Here is a 16,155-nt window from a genome sequence, read left to right on the forward strand (position 1 = left end):
CAGCCGTGGACGCCCACTCGTACGCGACTGTGGGGCGCGGGTGCCGGCGGAAGGGGGCGCGGTCCTCTTTTTCTGGGCGGATGGGCACGTACGTCAAGCACCGGCCGCGCTGCACAAGGCAGCGAGCTAACGGCGGGCGGCGGCGCGCGCTGCGCCCTGATTGGCTGCTGCGCGCTTGGCGGTTTTCTGCGGGGCGGGGATGGAGGCGGGACCCGCCCAGGATAGGCCCCGCCCCGTGCTCTCCAGGCCCCGCCCCCGGAGCTATCCGAGCCCCGCCCCCGTGCTCTCCAGACCCGCCAAGCCCGCCCTCCGCCCGCCCTGGCTCTATATCATCGCGGAACTTAACTCACGTGAGCCAACTAAGATTGCGGGGGCGAGGAAGGGGGGAACTTGGTTCACTTCCAGCTGGAGGAACACGGCCACGCACGTGACACACTCTCGATAAACTTTAAAATTGTGACCTAGTGCGCTTTGACTACCGTGCTGTAAAAATTAGACCAAATCTTGGGCTGGTCCTTAAATTTAGAAATTATTTCACTCAAGTAGGGAAATGAGATTTGAATTTTGCCTCTTTCCCCGTCCCAATAAAATTTCGTCACAAGGCCCAGATGCCGGGCGGCCGCGTACCTGCACTTTGAATTTCCCAAGTCGATAAACTGTGCTGAGTGCATGCGTGCCAATGTGCGAGGCAGTGGATTCCCAAACTTTACCTGCATCCCGCAGCACCTGGAGGGTAGTTAAGGCACACGCTGCTCCGCCCCCAGCCCTCACCATTCTGGTTCAATAGGTGGGACCCACAAATTCTCATCCCTAACAAGTTTCAGGTGATGCTGGTGCAACTGGTGGGGGTCCACGACAGGACTCACTGAGTGACCTCAATAAGAGTTTATTTATTGTAAAATAGAATTATCTGTCAGCTGGGATATGGGGCTGATGGCCGCTAATTATGTGACTAGTTTAGTAATAATTTAACACCTTCCTTATAACACAGTGTAGGGGGTAGTGGCGAAATGGTTGCTTCTAGGGACTCATTTTAAACCTGCATTTATACAGCAAACGGGTTTTTTATTCGACCTTAAGAGTGTATACTTCGGTGGAAGTGGGGAATTGGAGGGGGTCGAATTCTCCCAGAGTTTTTGAGTCTTGTCTGTTGAAGGAAGGGAACAGACTAGACTTCAGTGCTTTCCACACTAACTTGATTGTAAAAACCCAGTGGAGGAACTTCTGAAAAACACACATTCCCAAATAATGCTGATCCAGCAGATTTAGGATGACAACAAGGAATCATTTTTAACAAGAGACGCCAAGTGATGCTTATGCTCAGAGACATTTGAGAAAGATTTGTGAACCTGATATCATTCACACATAAAGAATTTATGAGAAAAGGCAAGACTTTGAAGATGTGAGTAATTTGGGGCAAAAAATGGTCTTACAAAGGTCTACACTTTTTAAAATGTAAAAGGCACAATTTGGAATATGATAGGAACTTTTCCTGGATTTAAGATGTTGGTGAAAGGGATGTTCTGCAACTTGGCCAGCAGGGGGGGCAATAAAACAGGAAATAGCTCAAACGCAGGTGAGAATAATCCCAAGAACTGACGTTAGAGGGTAGAAGTAACAGTTTCTCTCCGTGTTTATTTTCTCTGCAAGCCTGAACTCGTAACTGCTCAAGATCCAGTGCTTGCGTGAAACATCGCAGGAGTGTCTTGCAGTAGGGTATCGATGAAATCTTGGTTTCTAAAGACATAAAGTTGTGATATAGCAAACCGTAGGTAATTCCTGCACCCTCGTGGTGCAAACAGTTCACCTCACAAAGATCATTTATAATTTAGAAAGAGGAGCTACAGAGAAACACTGGGGAAACATTGTATGTTAAAAGTTTCCATACTGAGGGCAGGACCCGGAGCTTAGCGGTGTCAGCAACTGGGCACACCTAGAGTCTCACTCTGGAAACTGAGAGGCAGTGGGTGTGGATCCTCCTTCCAGCAGCGGGTGCAGACGGGGCAGGGCGCGTGGAGGGGAATGTGGCCGCCGGAGTCTCAAAGGATGCGTGGGGCTTGCAGGGGGCCGTGGGTGAAGCGCGGAGGTCCCAGCAGGTGTGGCGTCACGGGAACGTCGAGGGATTCGTTGCAGCAGCAGAGTGGCCGGGACATGTAGGAGAGCGGCAGGTGGCGACAGTGGCAAGGGAAGATCAGAAGTGAGCATCAGCCTGCTGAATACGCCCCGCTCGGTGCCGTGAATAAGATACGCTATCCGTCTTGCTGGTAACAGGAGTGCCCAGCCGCCAATGGGAATGCGGTCACCCCAGGGCTGGTCACTCAACACGGGGAGGCGGGGAGAGGCAGGGACCGGGGACTGCTGCCAACGGCGCAAACACAGGTCGTGAAGGGGTCGGTGACTCCTCCTCGCTTGTCCCCGCCCAGAGGAATGAGGTCCAGATTGGCTGGGTCTAACGTTATTTCATTGTGACTGTTTTATTTCACGAAGGTGAGATCCACAGAACAAATTCAGAATTTAGTTAGGGACACATCCCGTGTGGACAAACAGGAGCCTATCTTGATATCTGTCAGGGGATTGATTTCAAGGGCCCGAAAATAAAATGTTCTTGTTATATGTTTCCACTGCCCATGAATCTTCCTTCTGAACCAAGCTGAACGTCCAAGATATGTAAGTTACTTTGTATGTTAGTTGAAATTGTTACAAAATTTCAGCATCTGTAGTGTGGGGAGAATGAACACCAGAGAGTACTTTGAAAAATATCATATTGTCTCAAATGACGATGTACAAAATCACGTACACATAATTAAATTTGTTGGTGGACATTTCAGTTTCTGCCTGTGTTGAACAACACAGTTGCCCTGGGGTTCTAACTAGAACTAGCCTAAGTTAGGCGTCTTTTGGAGATTGTCGAGCATGCAGACTGACCAGCATCGGGCTGCGTGTCGACCTGAGCTGCATTATTTATTTAGATGTGGGCGCTTTTGGAATGTCACCCATCTTTACTTCAATTCTTCACACTCGAAGAGCAAAAATCAAATACTTGATGATTTTTGCCACAAAATTATAGTCAGTCGTGCGGAGCTCGCGATGTGCTGTGTCACCGGCATATTGTGAGGAACCGCCCGGATTGCCAGGGTACTAGAGAATTGTGCCGGAACTGTGGCCCGAAGGTGACTTGCACGGTGTGGGGAGCGGAGCTGGGGCTCTGCCCGAGACAGACCTTGGACCGTCAGTAGTTCATCACCTCTGGACGTCTGGAAGCTGTGGCTTTAGAAACGTCAAGTGCATGTGAAGGCACACGCCATTTTCCTTACATTATTGGCAAGTGCTTGACTCCAACACCCCCGAGTGCTGGACTAGACCCCCGAGTGGCCGTAGACTAGACTGACCGTACTGGGTATTTTTGTAGTCTGAGCAGCCAGCCAGACCCAGTGACACTGTGGTGTCCCTACGTAGGAGGGGCGTTAGGAGATGGCCCTGGAAGCGTTCGCATGCAAGTGCATCGTGGTCACCAGACTTCTGTTCGTTTGGGCCGGCTTGAGTGAGGGCTGACAGACCGCGGAGGGGGCCTAGAGACCCCACCCTCAGCCCAGCTACCGCCACCTGCCGCCACTATCAGGACCTCACAGAAATAGTGTCTTGTGTAACGTGCGTTGAATGCATAAATGCTGAAATACACATCTATGGCTGTGTGACCCCAAACAAGTCACAGCTCCCCGACACAGTGTGCCTTACTGTCCTGTTACAACCTGTTGGAGCGTCACGCAAATTAAACGAGATGGTTTATGTAAAATGCCAAACACTATCGCCGACACACAGTAGGTGCACAATAAATCTTCATGTTGCGCTAAGAACGGGGGTCTGTAAACCTGAGTTACAGGTAGATAAAATTACCGTCACTTTGGTTTTATTTACTTTAATGAACGCAGAACCTTATTCACTGGATAAGTGGTGAGGCATGGGGAAATTCTGCTGGGGTACGTTTTGCTCATGAGAACGAGGGACGATGCGATCTGAATTGGGCAGAGGTTTATCTTTGCACTTCGAGGAGAGCTTCTGATGCAAATCGGTTCTGTGAACAAGATTTCGGAGACCAGTGAATTTAACCACATGCCTAAAATAAGTTCTTCACAACCTTTTATAAAAAAAAAAAGTAAGAAAAAAACGTTTCCCATTTTTTTTTTTTTTAATGAGGCCAGTGTTATTACTCTGAGAGGAAAACCAGTCAAATCTGTCACGAGAAAAGAAAACTGTAAACGAATGTTCTTTATGACTATGGGTGCAAAAATCCTCAGCAAAATAAAGAACTCCGACAACTCGATAATGAAAAGACAAATCGATCAAGTAGAATAGGGCAAAGGATCAGAAGAGAGAAAGAAGGTGCAGCGATGGCCAGTAGGCATGCGAGAAGAAGCGCAGAATTGGCAGCCGTCGAGGAAGTTCACACGAAAACCGGGACGCGACGCCGGCTCACGCCTACGGGGCTGACCACGAGGAGCGAGCGAGTGGGGACGCCGCCCCACCCCTGCGCGCTGCCGAAGGGAACAGAAAGGGAGCGCGCGGCTCCGTTTACAGGACGCGCCCCGACGTGCCACCCTGTTGGGCAGAGAGCGCAGCATCGACCGACTGCGTGCAGGGCGCAGGTCGAGGTGCCGATGTGTGCGGGGCGCCTTCCGGGGCGACGACGGTGTTCTGTGGTGGCTGTGACACAGCGCTGTGACTACCCCGAAAAGCGCTGAACTTCGCACTTTAAATTAATGGGCGAATCGTGCCGCACCGCAGAAGGCCACGCAGGAGACGAAACGAGATAATGCAGACAAACGCTTAGCGCTGTGGCCGGTGCGTCCTAAACGCTCTCGAGGGGCAGCCGGGCCTGCCAACGACACTACGACCACCTCGAGCCGCCAGGAAATGTGGAGGAAGTTGACATTCTTATCAAATGTCATTTTTCCGCCCAAAAGAATGATGTGTCCCTCTGACGTGTGTCCTCCTTGAGCTCATCGAGGTCCCATACGTCCGATCGTCACCACTCGCCTGAGAATCCAGCCTGGTCACCTTTGAAACACGAAAACGGAAGCTAATGAATGACACGAGCTTCGTAGCTACACATTCCTCTTTCTCCTCGTGTACGTTTACACCCCCCACCGGGTCTTAGAGTTTCCACATCCGCCTCGTTCCTTCTCGTCCTCACTGACTCATTTTTTTTCCGCCCATGTTTTCCGTCCTTTGAGATTTGATGTGCTAAATGATTCCCAAACAACAGGCTGCTGACAGTTGAGGATTAGATCGCTGACACGTCTGTCCGATTTCGACTTTTATTAATTCTCTCTAAAGATAACTAACTGGCTGCATGTCAACCTCCAACTAAAAAGTATCGAGAATGCATCTCGCCACAACGGAGGCTAAGTGGAAAAAGCAGAACTGGCCGTCAGGGTGACGTTTGAATGCGTCGTGGTCTGTAGAGCAGGAATCTGTAGTGGCGTTAAAAAATGATGAGCCCATCTCTGCTCCTTGGCACCAAAAAAAACGTGTTATTGGTAAAAGCTACCTGCACACCAGCCCGAGTAACACGGCTCCCCGAGTGTATTTCTCCTCCCCTCCCTTCTCCTCTCCTTTTGCTCCCTGAGTGCGCGCGTGTGCGTGCGTGCATGCGTGTGTGTGTGTGTGTGTGTGTGTCTGGAGAGATGGCTACTCTGAATAGTGGCAGTCTTCGTCATTTTTATCTTCTGCTTTACACATTTTTGTATCATTTGAGTTTTTGTGGACCTACATTCTTTTCAAAATAGTGAAAATGACAGCTTATTTCCATTTAAAAAAAAAAAAAAAAAGTCAGGCGACATGGGCAGCTGCCGGGGGCCGGCCGGGCGGATGGGAGGTCTCCATTGTGTTTCAGTTCTCATCGTAAAGGCCAGGAACCGAGGCCGCGGGATCAAAAGCCCCGTGACCTTTTGAAAGGGTGACATTTAACATGTGGGCACCGAGCTCAAGAAGCGGCCGTGGAACTTTTCGGTCGTGATTTTTATTGCTTCAGTGTCAATATGGATGAATATTTCATCAAAACAGAGCACAGTTATGCACGGCGCACTGCGTCCCGACTAGCCCCGTGCTGGCCTTGGGCACTTTCCCACAGTGGGGGACTTTATTAGAGAGTCGCCTGCCACGCTCTCCTGGGGGCCAAAGGGGTTAAAGCTACAGAAATATGATTTCAGAAGCATCTGAGCTCAGCTTGGTCGGAAAGATAAACAGACGGAGTATCAAAGCCTTTTCACAATGTTATTTAAATGCCCCGCCATGCAGAGAGGGCCAGGGCCGGCGAGTTTAATCAGAACCAAACCCGCGGACACCGGCACCCCTTCGCGAAATGCCGGGATATGAAACGCCCCCGCCCCGCGTCCCAAGGTCACATGTCCAGATGCGGATAACTTCTCATTTGGGATCATTCCAGGCCATCTTCTCCGGGCCTCCCCGCCCTGTGGCCGTCAAAGGTCTGTGACTGTCGTTCTTCTTGGGTGTCTCATTGGTCACAGTGCTGGAGCGGACAGGGATGGCCCCGAGTTCTCCTCGAGGGGATTAGGGACGGCCACAGGCTCGGGGGATATTAGGACACACGTCTCTCTCTGGGACAGGCTGGTCCCCAAGAGACCTGAAGCCAGGACGGGGTGGGGGTCAGGACGCGAGTGCCGGCTCAGGGGTCACACGTCCCCGCCGATCGTCAGAAGCAAAGCCGATCTGAAGCTGAAAGTTCCAGAAAAGGTGGTGACGAGCCGTTTTGTTTCATTTCCTCCCTCCCCCACCCCACGACCCGACGACCACTTTCCGCGGCCCTGCCGCCATGCCGGGAGCAGCTGCCCGTCCCGCGCGCGGGGCTCGGCTCCGAGGGGTGCTCGCTCCCGTGCACACCCCGCGTTTTCTCTCTCCTGCTTGGCTTCCCCTTCCCATCGTCCCCCGTGGTGGCAATAAACCGTTTCCCTAACCTGCCATCTCTAAACGGACACAGGACAAAGAAAACAGGATGAAAGAAACCAGGGAATTTTCCAAAGGCACATTCGAGGTACCAGTATAAACAGGAAAGAGCCGCCTGCAGAGGCCGGAACTGCCCGGCGGCCGGCCGTGGACGCCTTGGTGGCGTGGGGGACAGCAGCCCGGGCCGGCTTGCAGAGGAAGGACGCGCAGGAAGGGAGAGGGGCCGCGGGCACGCTGCCGCCTCTCCTGCAATTTAAGTCGTCTGGGGTCGCCGGAGTCTTCACAGGCTGCCCGGCCGAGCGGCGTTTTGACACAGCCAGGCCCAGCTCGCGTTAGGCTGTGGGAATTACGGCGGGGCGGGGCGGGGGGGGCGTAATCCTCTTACCCGCCGGGTTTTTATGGGGGGACCGCAGGGTCTGGACGTCGTTGTGTTAAATGTGGCCTAGAAGGTCTTGTGCAAGGAGCAAGCATTACTGGTGAAAGCGAATGGTGTCACAGCAAGAGGGCCACCCGGGAGAGTTCTCATGACACTTTTGAACCTGAACTTCCTGCCTCTTTCAACGGATGCAGTTGAAACACAAGTCTCCTTACCCCCGACATCAACGTCGGCCTACGCATGCAGGACCAGATGGCGCTCGCTCTCTCTCTCTCTCTCTCTTTTTTTCCCCTGAGAGGGCCTGGCTGTCCCCTCTGCAGAGCCTCCACGGCGACTTTTGGCCTTGGTGACGCTAAAGTTGGCAGCAGTGCACTGACATCGGGAGCAGGGTCATGAGACGCGAACCCCGAGTGCCAGGTGTGGCTGCGGCCGCCCCCTCTCGCCCCGCCCTCCCGGCGATCCGGCCCGTCCGCGGCTCCTCGTTTGCGCGCGGCGACACCCGGAACCTGAAGAGGCGAAGCGATCGCCCAAGGCCGCCGACGAGCGGGTTCTGAGCCGCGATTCAGGCCCACGGGGCTGACACCGGGTTCTGGGCAGAGTTTGCATCGAGCCGCGAAGCCGGCTGCGGCGTCGGCCACCGCCTGCCCCCGGCAGCGGGGAATAAAGGAGAGCTGATGTGCGCAATGGGAAAATGTGCAAAACACGGGTATTCACACAAATGCCTAACAATATATTTTTTAAAAATAGTAAATCTCATTACTAATCAAAGGAACACAAGATCAAAGGCTCATCCCATTGCAAAGCCGAAACAGACGATAACCAGTTAACGAGAACCAACATTAGCACAATCTTTCAGGAGGACATTTTGGCAAGATATATAAAAACTGGAAGCAGGCAAACCTTGACACGTGGATTCTGCGAGGAGGAACGTGGCTTAAAGGGATTGTCAGAGGTAAGCCCGCAGACTTGCTGGCAAGGGTGTTGATCACAGCACCACTTACCCTGACAAACTGCAAGCAAGTTACATGCCCAGTGACAGGCGGCGGGCCGACTAATGAGAAGAGGCATCGAGCGGGGACCCACGCGGAAAGCGTCTGCAGATTTTAAAGTTAGCAGAAGGCGTGGGAGAGCGAACTGCATGCGTGTGAGCTGTCTGTCCGGTCACTGCAAAGAGCTGGGTGGCCAGTATCGGCTGCCCGCATGGAAAGCGTGGACGCCTCTCCCAGGGGCCTTGGCCTGGCCCGTGTGTTTCTGAGGTGGCCTTTCTGGGAGAGGCGGTGCCACCGCCTGTGGGTGCGGCCCCGGCTGCCCCCTTGCCCAGCTTCCGCGGGGGAGCCGTGCGTAGAAGCCCCTGCTCCTTCGTAAGCGACGGTCTCTTCCAGGTGGGTGTGTTCCCAACTGCACCTCACACCCGGGGTCCCAGGACGCTGTCCCTTTTCCGGTCCCAGCGAGCGTGGCAGACACCGACGGCACGTGGGACGTGGGTGGGGGTTGGTCTGCCAGAGGGGACCAGCCGGGGGGGCAGCAGCGGCTCTCGGTAGTCACACCCCAGGGAGGGGCAGGGAAGATAGCTCCAGGCGGGAGGGGACGCTGGAGGATGGGGGCACGGCGGGCACGAGGGGCAGTGCCAGCCGACAGGACTGGGCCTCTGTCCTTTACGCGCCTTTTTTTTTTTTTCAGAGCTAATTTTAAGTTAGAAGTGCCACAGAGCGCTGAGCTGAGCCCAGCACATTCGTGTGTTGCCATTTTGTAGATAAAATGAAAAAAAAAGTCACTCACCCCAGTGAGGATAGTCTGTATCGCTGATACTGAGAAAAATAAGTCAGTGATAATCCGTATCAATCAGGGTCCCAGCAGGAAAAGGAATTTCTTTCTGACGGTTCACTGGAAATGTGATATTGTAACAAAGGGCTCCCGACAAAGGCGGGCAGTGTTAGGGGACACGGCACGGGAGAAAGAGGCACCGGGGAGCAAGCGGCAGCAGGGGGGTCACCACCCGAGGCCCGAAGGGGCAAGAGGAGGGGACAGAGGCAGAGCCCAGTGACGCCTGGAGCCCTGGAGGTGAGCTCCGTGAGCAGGGACTGCGGGGGGCAGGGCGGAGGGGGGGCCCGCCCTCTCTCTCCTCCGGCTCCCTGATTTCTAGCTGCTTCCTCCTTGACGGAACCCCACTCAGAGCCAGCCGGCCAGGAAGCCCGGGCGATGCCACCCCGTGGGTCACATCATGTCCTCGCCCAAGTTCACAGCCACGCTCACCTCAGAGGGGGACGCTTTCTAGCAACGGTCCGTGCAGATGTCGTCAGTGAAGGATCTTGAGATGAGATCGTCCTACCTTTAGGCGGGGCCCCCAAATCCAGCGACCAGCGTCCTTGTAAGAAGAAGAAAGAAGACACAGAGAGACACAGAGAGAAAGGCCGCAGATGCAGAGGCAGAGACAGGAGTTACGTGGCCACAAGCCAAGGAAAGCCAGGACTGCCGGGAGCCGCCAGGCGCTGGAGGACACAGGGAGGACCCTTCCCGGGACCCTCCCCTGGAGCCTCGGGGCGGCACAGCCCCGCCGGCCCCCGGATTCCAGACTCTGGCTCCAGAACGGGGAGAGGAGAAACTTCGAAAGAGAATTAAGAGCTCGCGTCCCAGTAGCCACAAAGTGGAAACAGCCCAAACATTCGCCGATGGACTGGGGAGCAAAGGAAATGTGGAATATCTATAAACCGCACCTTATTCAGCCACAACAAGGAAGGAGATGCTGACCCGAGCTTCGGTCTGGGTGAAAGAAGCCGTCACCAAAGGCCACGTGGTTTGTGGTCCCGTCCGCGTGCAACGTCCACCAGGCGGAACCAGGAAGGCAGAAGGGGAGTCGCGGACCCCCAAACCCGGGGTGGGGGTGGGGCAGACCGTGATGGCTGTGGAACATTCCAGAATCAGATGCTGGTGGCGGTTGCACAATTACGTGACTATACCGCCCCCGAGGGACCGTGAACATTTAAAGGACGGATTTTACTGCTGAGACTGATCGTGCTATAAATTTATTTTTGGAATTCCAGACCCTTGAAAATAATATATTTTCTTGTGAACGTGCCAAGGTCTTTGTTTTTATGTTTTGTTTTGTTTTTTAAATCTGTATTTTAATAAAATCATTTGGAGGTCTTGAAATTTCTCATGAGACTCAACCCATATTAGTGTCACTTTACGTACGATTTATAGTCTTCTAAGCCGGGTCACTTGTGTTTGCTTTCCTGTGGGGTGCCCCCAGCAGGGGGTGGGGGGCCTCTTTTTTGCACGATGGTCACATTTCTTCTTCACGTCACGTTTACAGAAGCATCACGACGCCACTGTCATGCCGGCCTTTGTTTTCCGCCCCCTTTTAAACGCGTCCTGGTGTCTCAACTTTCTGAAAAATCACCTCTCGGCGATGAAATAAAGCACTTTTTTTTTGTTGTTTGTAAACATCAAAGGCTCTTTTTAAAAAATGTTATGCTCCTCACATGCTATAAATCTTTTTTAATACCTCTGGTTTAGAATAAATCAATCAGTGTAATATGATCTATAGCTTCGCCTCCTATAACGAGGATTTGATCTCCGAGGCTGTGCGGAAGCGGATAGTGTATTTGTCACTGCGGATCGCTGTTTATCAAAGGAATATAAATTAAAAATAAAACTCCGCGTGCTCCATAAATGCATGCCTCTTTTATGAGTGGAAAGAAATTTCCATGTTAGGATTTTTTTTTTTTCTCTCAAGGCTAGAATATTTAAAGCCGCATTTCACAATGGCATTTCGTTTACAAGGGTATTTAAATGTGAAGATATCCGTGGGTGGTTTTAGGCAAAAAAAAAAAAAAAAAAGAAAAAAAAGGGCACATATTTCTGAAACCCTGACATTGGACATTGGATTTCATTGGGGAGACCAGTTCACTGGCGGCGTGAGTAAGCGGGACCGTGCCACTCTGGGGGCCTGACCTGGGGTGCCTCGAGACCCCTTGATTCTGAAGCTGGCTGAGTGGGACCCGCCCGTCTGGGGCTTTATCTCGGTAAAAGGACACGTCTTCCGTCTCTACGCACCACGTCACGCGGCCCCCGGGCTCGTGGCCCACGTCATCGAGGGCTGGTCATGTCCTACAGTCCCGCCTGGGGCCTTTTGGGAACGGAGGGGGCGCTGGTGGCGGTTACGTCAGGACAGGGCCGGGCGCACCGGGGCTCGACGCACGGGCCCCGCGTGAGGCCACCTGAGGTCACGAGGGCAGGTGCGCCTCTCAGAGGAAGGACCCTAGTGCCGTGTTTTTCCCTGGAGAGCAGCGTCGGGGAGCTGGAGCGGTGACGGGAGGAGATGCCGCAGAGAGACGGACGGCGCGGGGGTCCGAGCGCGGCCCGGAGCGTGGCGGGGGGGCGGGGGGGGGCGCGGCTGACGCGGGACGGGGCGGGGGGTGTGGGGGGCAGGGCGGGGAGGGGGGCGGTCCACGCGCGGGACGGGGGGTGGGGGGCGGGGCGGGGGGGGGCGCGGGATGCGCGGGACGGGGGGGCCCCGGCCGCTGCCGGGTCTCTCCCAGGAGATGGAAGACATTTCACACCCGGGGGTGGGGGGCGAGTCGGCCACGTCGCGTGTCCCCCGCGGCCACCTTCAGGACGTCCTGTCACGCCTTGCTGGGCAGGGCTCGTCCTCCTTGGCCGCCGTCCAGCAGAGCAGCTTCGGACCCCACGGGGCGCGACGCCGGGCCCCCCGTGTTTTGTCGGGTACCGGTTGCCACGGCCCTCCCCGTTGCCTCTGGCTTCTGTGGGGTGGAGCGTCCGCCGTGGCCTCCGTGGCCGCGCTGGGGCCTGGACCGGGGCACCGCGCAGCGAGGCCCCCCTCAAAGGACACCGCCGCCATCGTCTTTCTCCTCTGGCTCCGTTCGTCTCGCGATGCTGACGCCGACTCCCCCCACGCAGACGCCCGAGCTCCCCGAGACCTGCGCCCCGCTCCGCCCCAGCCCCGAGCACGACACTCGCCCTGTCACGGAGTCGAAAGCGGTGTCCTGAGGGGACGGGCAATCGCGACCCGGAGGAAGATGCCCCTCCCCGGCCGGTCGGGAGGGAAAGGAGTCCCCCAACAGAGGGCGTTCTGCCGACCCCCCCCCCACACACACACACACACGGGGCCAGCCTGCACGGTGTGGCCACTCTCGGCCCCGCCAGGCCGTCAGCCCAGCAAGGCATGTGACCCCCCTCGACCGTCACGTGTGGCCCCGTGGGTGTGGCGTTTATTCATCATCAGAAAAATAACACAGGTCTTTAGTCTGCTCACCCCGCCGTCACAGACGGGGAGGCGTAAGGAGCAGGCGTGGGCGTCTCACAGTCCCGGAGGCCGGAAGCCCAAGGTCACCGTCGGCTTCTGCCCAGGGCCCTGCCCTTCCTGGCTTGCAGACGGTCAGCGGGTCACTACGTCCTCACACGGTGGAGAGAGAGAGGAAGCAAGTTCTGCCTCTCCAACAAGGGCACTGATCCCACCACGGGGGGCCCACCCTTGGGACCCCATCTAGCCCTAATCCCAGGACCCCCTCCCTTAACTCCACCACGCTGGGGGAGGGGGGAGGGCTTCACTGTGTGGCTCAGGGCACATAGGCAGATGCGCTAGCAGATTCCGGCTCTCTCTGTCTCTGTCTCTCTGTCTCTGTCTCTCTGTCTCTGTCTCTCTCTCCCTCCCTCCTGCCCTCCATCCCTCCTTCTCTCTCGGATTCCTGTTGAATGGCACGTTTGGTTTCCTCTCTGTCTCTTTCTTTCGTGGTTGGATCGATTCTCTAGGACATCATAATGTTTTTATAAAAGAATGCAACTTGCATCAAATGACATTTTCCTGCAGATTCAGTTAAGTCACGAAGCTCACGTGGGCGGGACGGCGAGGGCCCGAACGGCAAGGGCCAGGACACGGCGCCGGGCCCGCCGTCTGCGCCCCGACTGCCCTGCGGGGCGGGTCCCCCTGGGCGTCCCTCGGAAGCGTCGCCACCTCCCCGGCCACCGAGGCTGCAGGTCGCCCATCTCGTCGCTTTAGGAAACCGAACCCCTGTTAACAGTTGGGTTTGCTTTTCTTGCTAAAAAGGAACCTTTTCTTTCTAATCCTGGAGGCGGAACATGAAGGTAAGTGTTCGGTGCCAAGGAGGAGGATTCGGTGGCTCGTTGCAGCCGCCTCGTTTGCAATGCTGAGCTTTCCGTGATTTCCAGCGTTCAGTTTGACAATCGTCCACCGGGCAGCGAGGGTCCCACAGGATGGAGAGATGAACTGGCCCTCAGGCACTTAGACTCGGGGCAGCTGGGGATCTCCCCTGTACACCGCAGAGGGCAGCTCCGGGCACTTACGCAGAGACAGGATGGGCTGAGGGGAGCACGGGACGTCCACAGAGGAGACGGTGGACGCTGGCTTCCGGGGGCCGGAGGGATGGAGCCGAGAAGCGTCCTGTAGACGGTGGTGGTGACGGCCGCGCGGGACGTCGCACGGCAGGTAGGGTTCGGGGGCGGCCGGAGCGTGCGGCTTGGCGGTCCGAGCACAGAGCCCGGGGCGGGGCCCACCGTGGGGCCGATGCCGCCGGCAGACGCGGTCACCGCTGGCACCGCCCTCTCTGCAGCACTAGCTACCGGTCTCGAGTCTTCCGCGGACGCCTCTGGTTGTGGGACGCTGGTCACCTGCCCGCAGCCAGCGTCGGGCGCTTCAGGGCCTGAGCCCGTCGAGCGTGGGCGCGTCCTCGGACGCAGGCGGGGGCTTAGACGGCACAGACTCGCGTGCCTTCCTCTTCTCCCTCGCCCCGGAGGTCCAGAGCCAACGCGTGACATGCTTCGGTCACCGCACCGTGTGCAGAGGTGCGGCTTCTGGTGAAATCTTCAAAACCAGCGCTCGGTCCCCGCGCTGCTCTCGGCCCCCTGCCTGAGCGACGCCCCCACAGGGCAGGTGACGGCTGCCCCCACACCCCGGACTCACCGCACAGGTGTGACAGACACTTCTGTCCTTTTAAGCCTCTGAGACTTGGGGCCTGGTTGTTCCTGGGGCATCACCCAGGCCGTCCTGACCGGCACAGGCGCCCGAAGGGATCGTGAGTGAGTGGCCTCAGCCTGCGGTCGCCAGAAATCGGGGACAGCGCCGAGTGGCGAGTGTGACGCTGTCCCAGGCGCGCGTGCCCCTGCGGCTCGGGCGAGGGGCTCGGCGGGCGGAGGCCGCGTGCGCCGGCTCCCGGCCACGGCGCCCGCGTGCTGGCCCGCCGCGTGGGACACGTCCCAGCGGTCGGGTCGTCACGACGTCTGGCCTCGTGCAGCACGTAGGTCAACACCACGCACAACCCACGTCACGTGGGCCGCACAAATGGCGCCCGCGATTGGAAAACGACTGTGAAGGAAGACGTTGGTTCCAAATATATTTCGCGTGTATGAAAGAATTTAACTGATCAGCAGAGCGTGCGCGAGTAAAGGCGACCTCGGCTGAGAACCTCTGGCTTCCTCCCTGCCGCCTTGCAGGACCCGAGGCCGAGGGTCCATCGAGAGTGGGGGGGGGGGGCGTTTCCATGCCTTTCGTTACACGAGCCCCAGGGATATTTCTTTCTCTTATTACCCATCCCGAAGCAGTCGCCCCAAACTGTCATCTTCAGGGAGGGAGGCAGAATCAAGAAACGATGGGAGAAATTTCCTTTTTCCTTTAACTGTTTGATTTGATATCTTTTGACGGAGACGTGGGTCCTGCTCACCCTCTCAGGCCCGAGTGCCCTGTGGGCCGCCTGCATGGGCGCCTGGCGGCTGTGAGCTCAGCATGCAGCGTCCTTTTGCGATGAAGACGCTGGACACTTGTTTGGGGTAAGAGGGAAACTCGCCCGGTCCCATGTTGGGAGAGAATGCATGCAAGCATAGCATTGGTCCGAATCTTTCATCCTCTGCGTTTTTACAGGAAGCCCCAGTGGGTGGGGCCAAAGTAAACCCCGCCCGCCTGCCCCAAGCAGGACTCGGGGCTCCAGTCCCTCACATTGCCCCTGCCTCTCCTCTGCAGGCTGTCGCCTGCTTTGGGGGTTGTCTGAGACATCCCTCCTTTTCTTACTTCTAAGGATTTTTTTCCTGGGAGTGTGTTTGAAAAACGCTTCAGGAAAAGGATGGAAAACAGTGTCTCCTATGAAATGCATCTCTTTGTCAAGTCCCCTCCCGAGAGGATGCCTGTCACCCCCCCGGGGAGAGCATGACTGTGCTCCCTCTCCCCAGTGACCTCGCAGGCTGGCCAGGCGAGGGGCTCGCCCACACCGCCTACTGATTACAAGCCGTCCCCGGAAGGACGGGGGAAATTCATTTCATCCCTAATTGGGCGCCTTGTAGGCAGGACCAACCAGAGAGCTGAGCTCAGAAGAACTCTATATAGTGCCCCGAAGTGGATATGAAGCGTCTTTTCTTAAGAAAGCATCTTGACGCTAAGAAAAAGAAAATTATTTCTGGAAGAGTTGTTCTGTTTCAGGTCACGAGGCTGAGGCGCTGATGAGTGAGGCAGGAAGTGTGGCTCCCTCTGCAAGCTCTCGTGGGGTTCCAGCCCCGCAGAGACAGAAAGACGGGCGCCCGGCTCCCCCCGCCCCCCGACATTGTATTACAAAATGTTTCGAACATAGAGAAAAGTGGGAAAGACGATCGCGAACACCCGAGGCCTGCATGCCAGGTGCCACAGTGTCACCGTTGTCTGCGGGGCCCTCCGTCCCCGTCCGTCTGAGCCCTGCCCTCCGTCCACCTGCCGACACGCCAGGGCCCTGATCGGAACTGTCGGCGGCTCTCTCTGGGGGAGGGGATTTGCCCATCATCCCCTCGGGCCGGTTCAAATGGCGGAAAGGGGCAGG

The sequence above is a fragment of the Rousettus aegyptiacus genome, unplaced genomic scaffold, assembly GCF_014176215.1.
Source record: "Rousettus aegyptiacus isolate mRouAeg1 unplaced genomic scaffold, mRouAeg1.p scaffold_m13_p_5, whole genome shotgun sequence".
Classification (NCBI taxonomy): domain Eukaryota; kingdom Metazoa; phylum Chordata; class Mammalia; order Chiroptera; family Pteropodidae; genus Rousettus; species Rousettus aegyptiacus.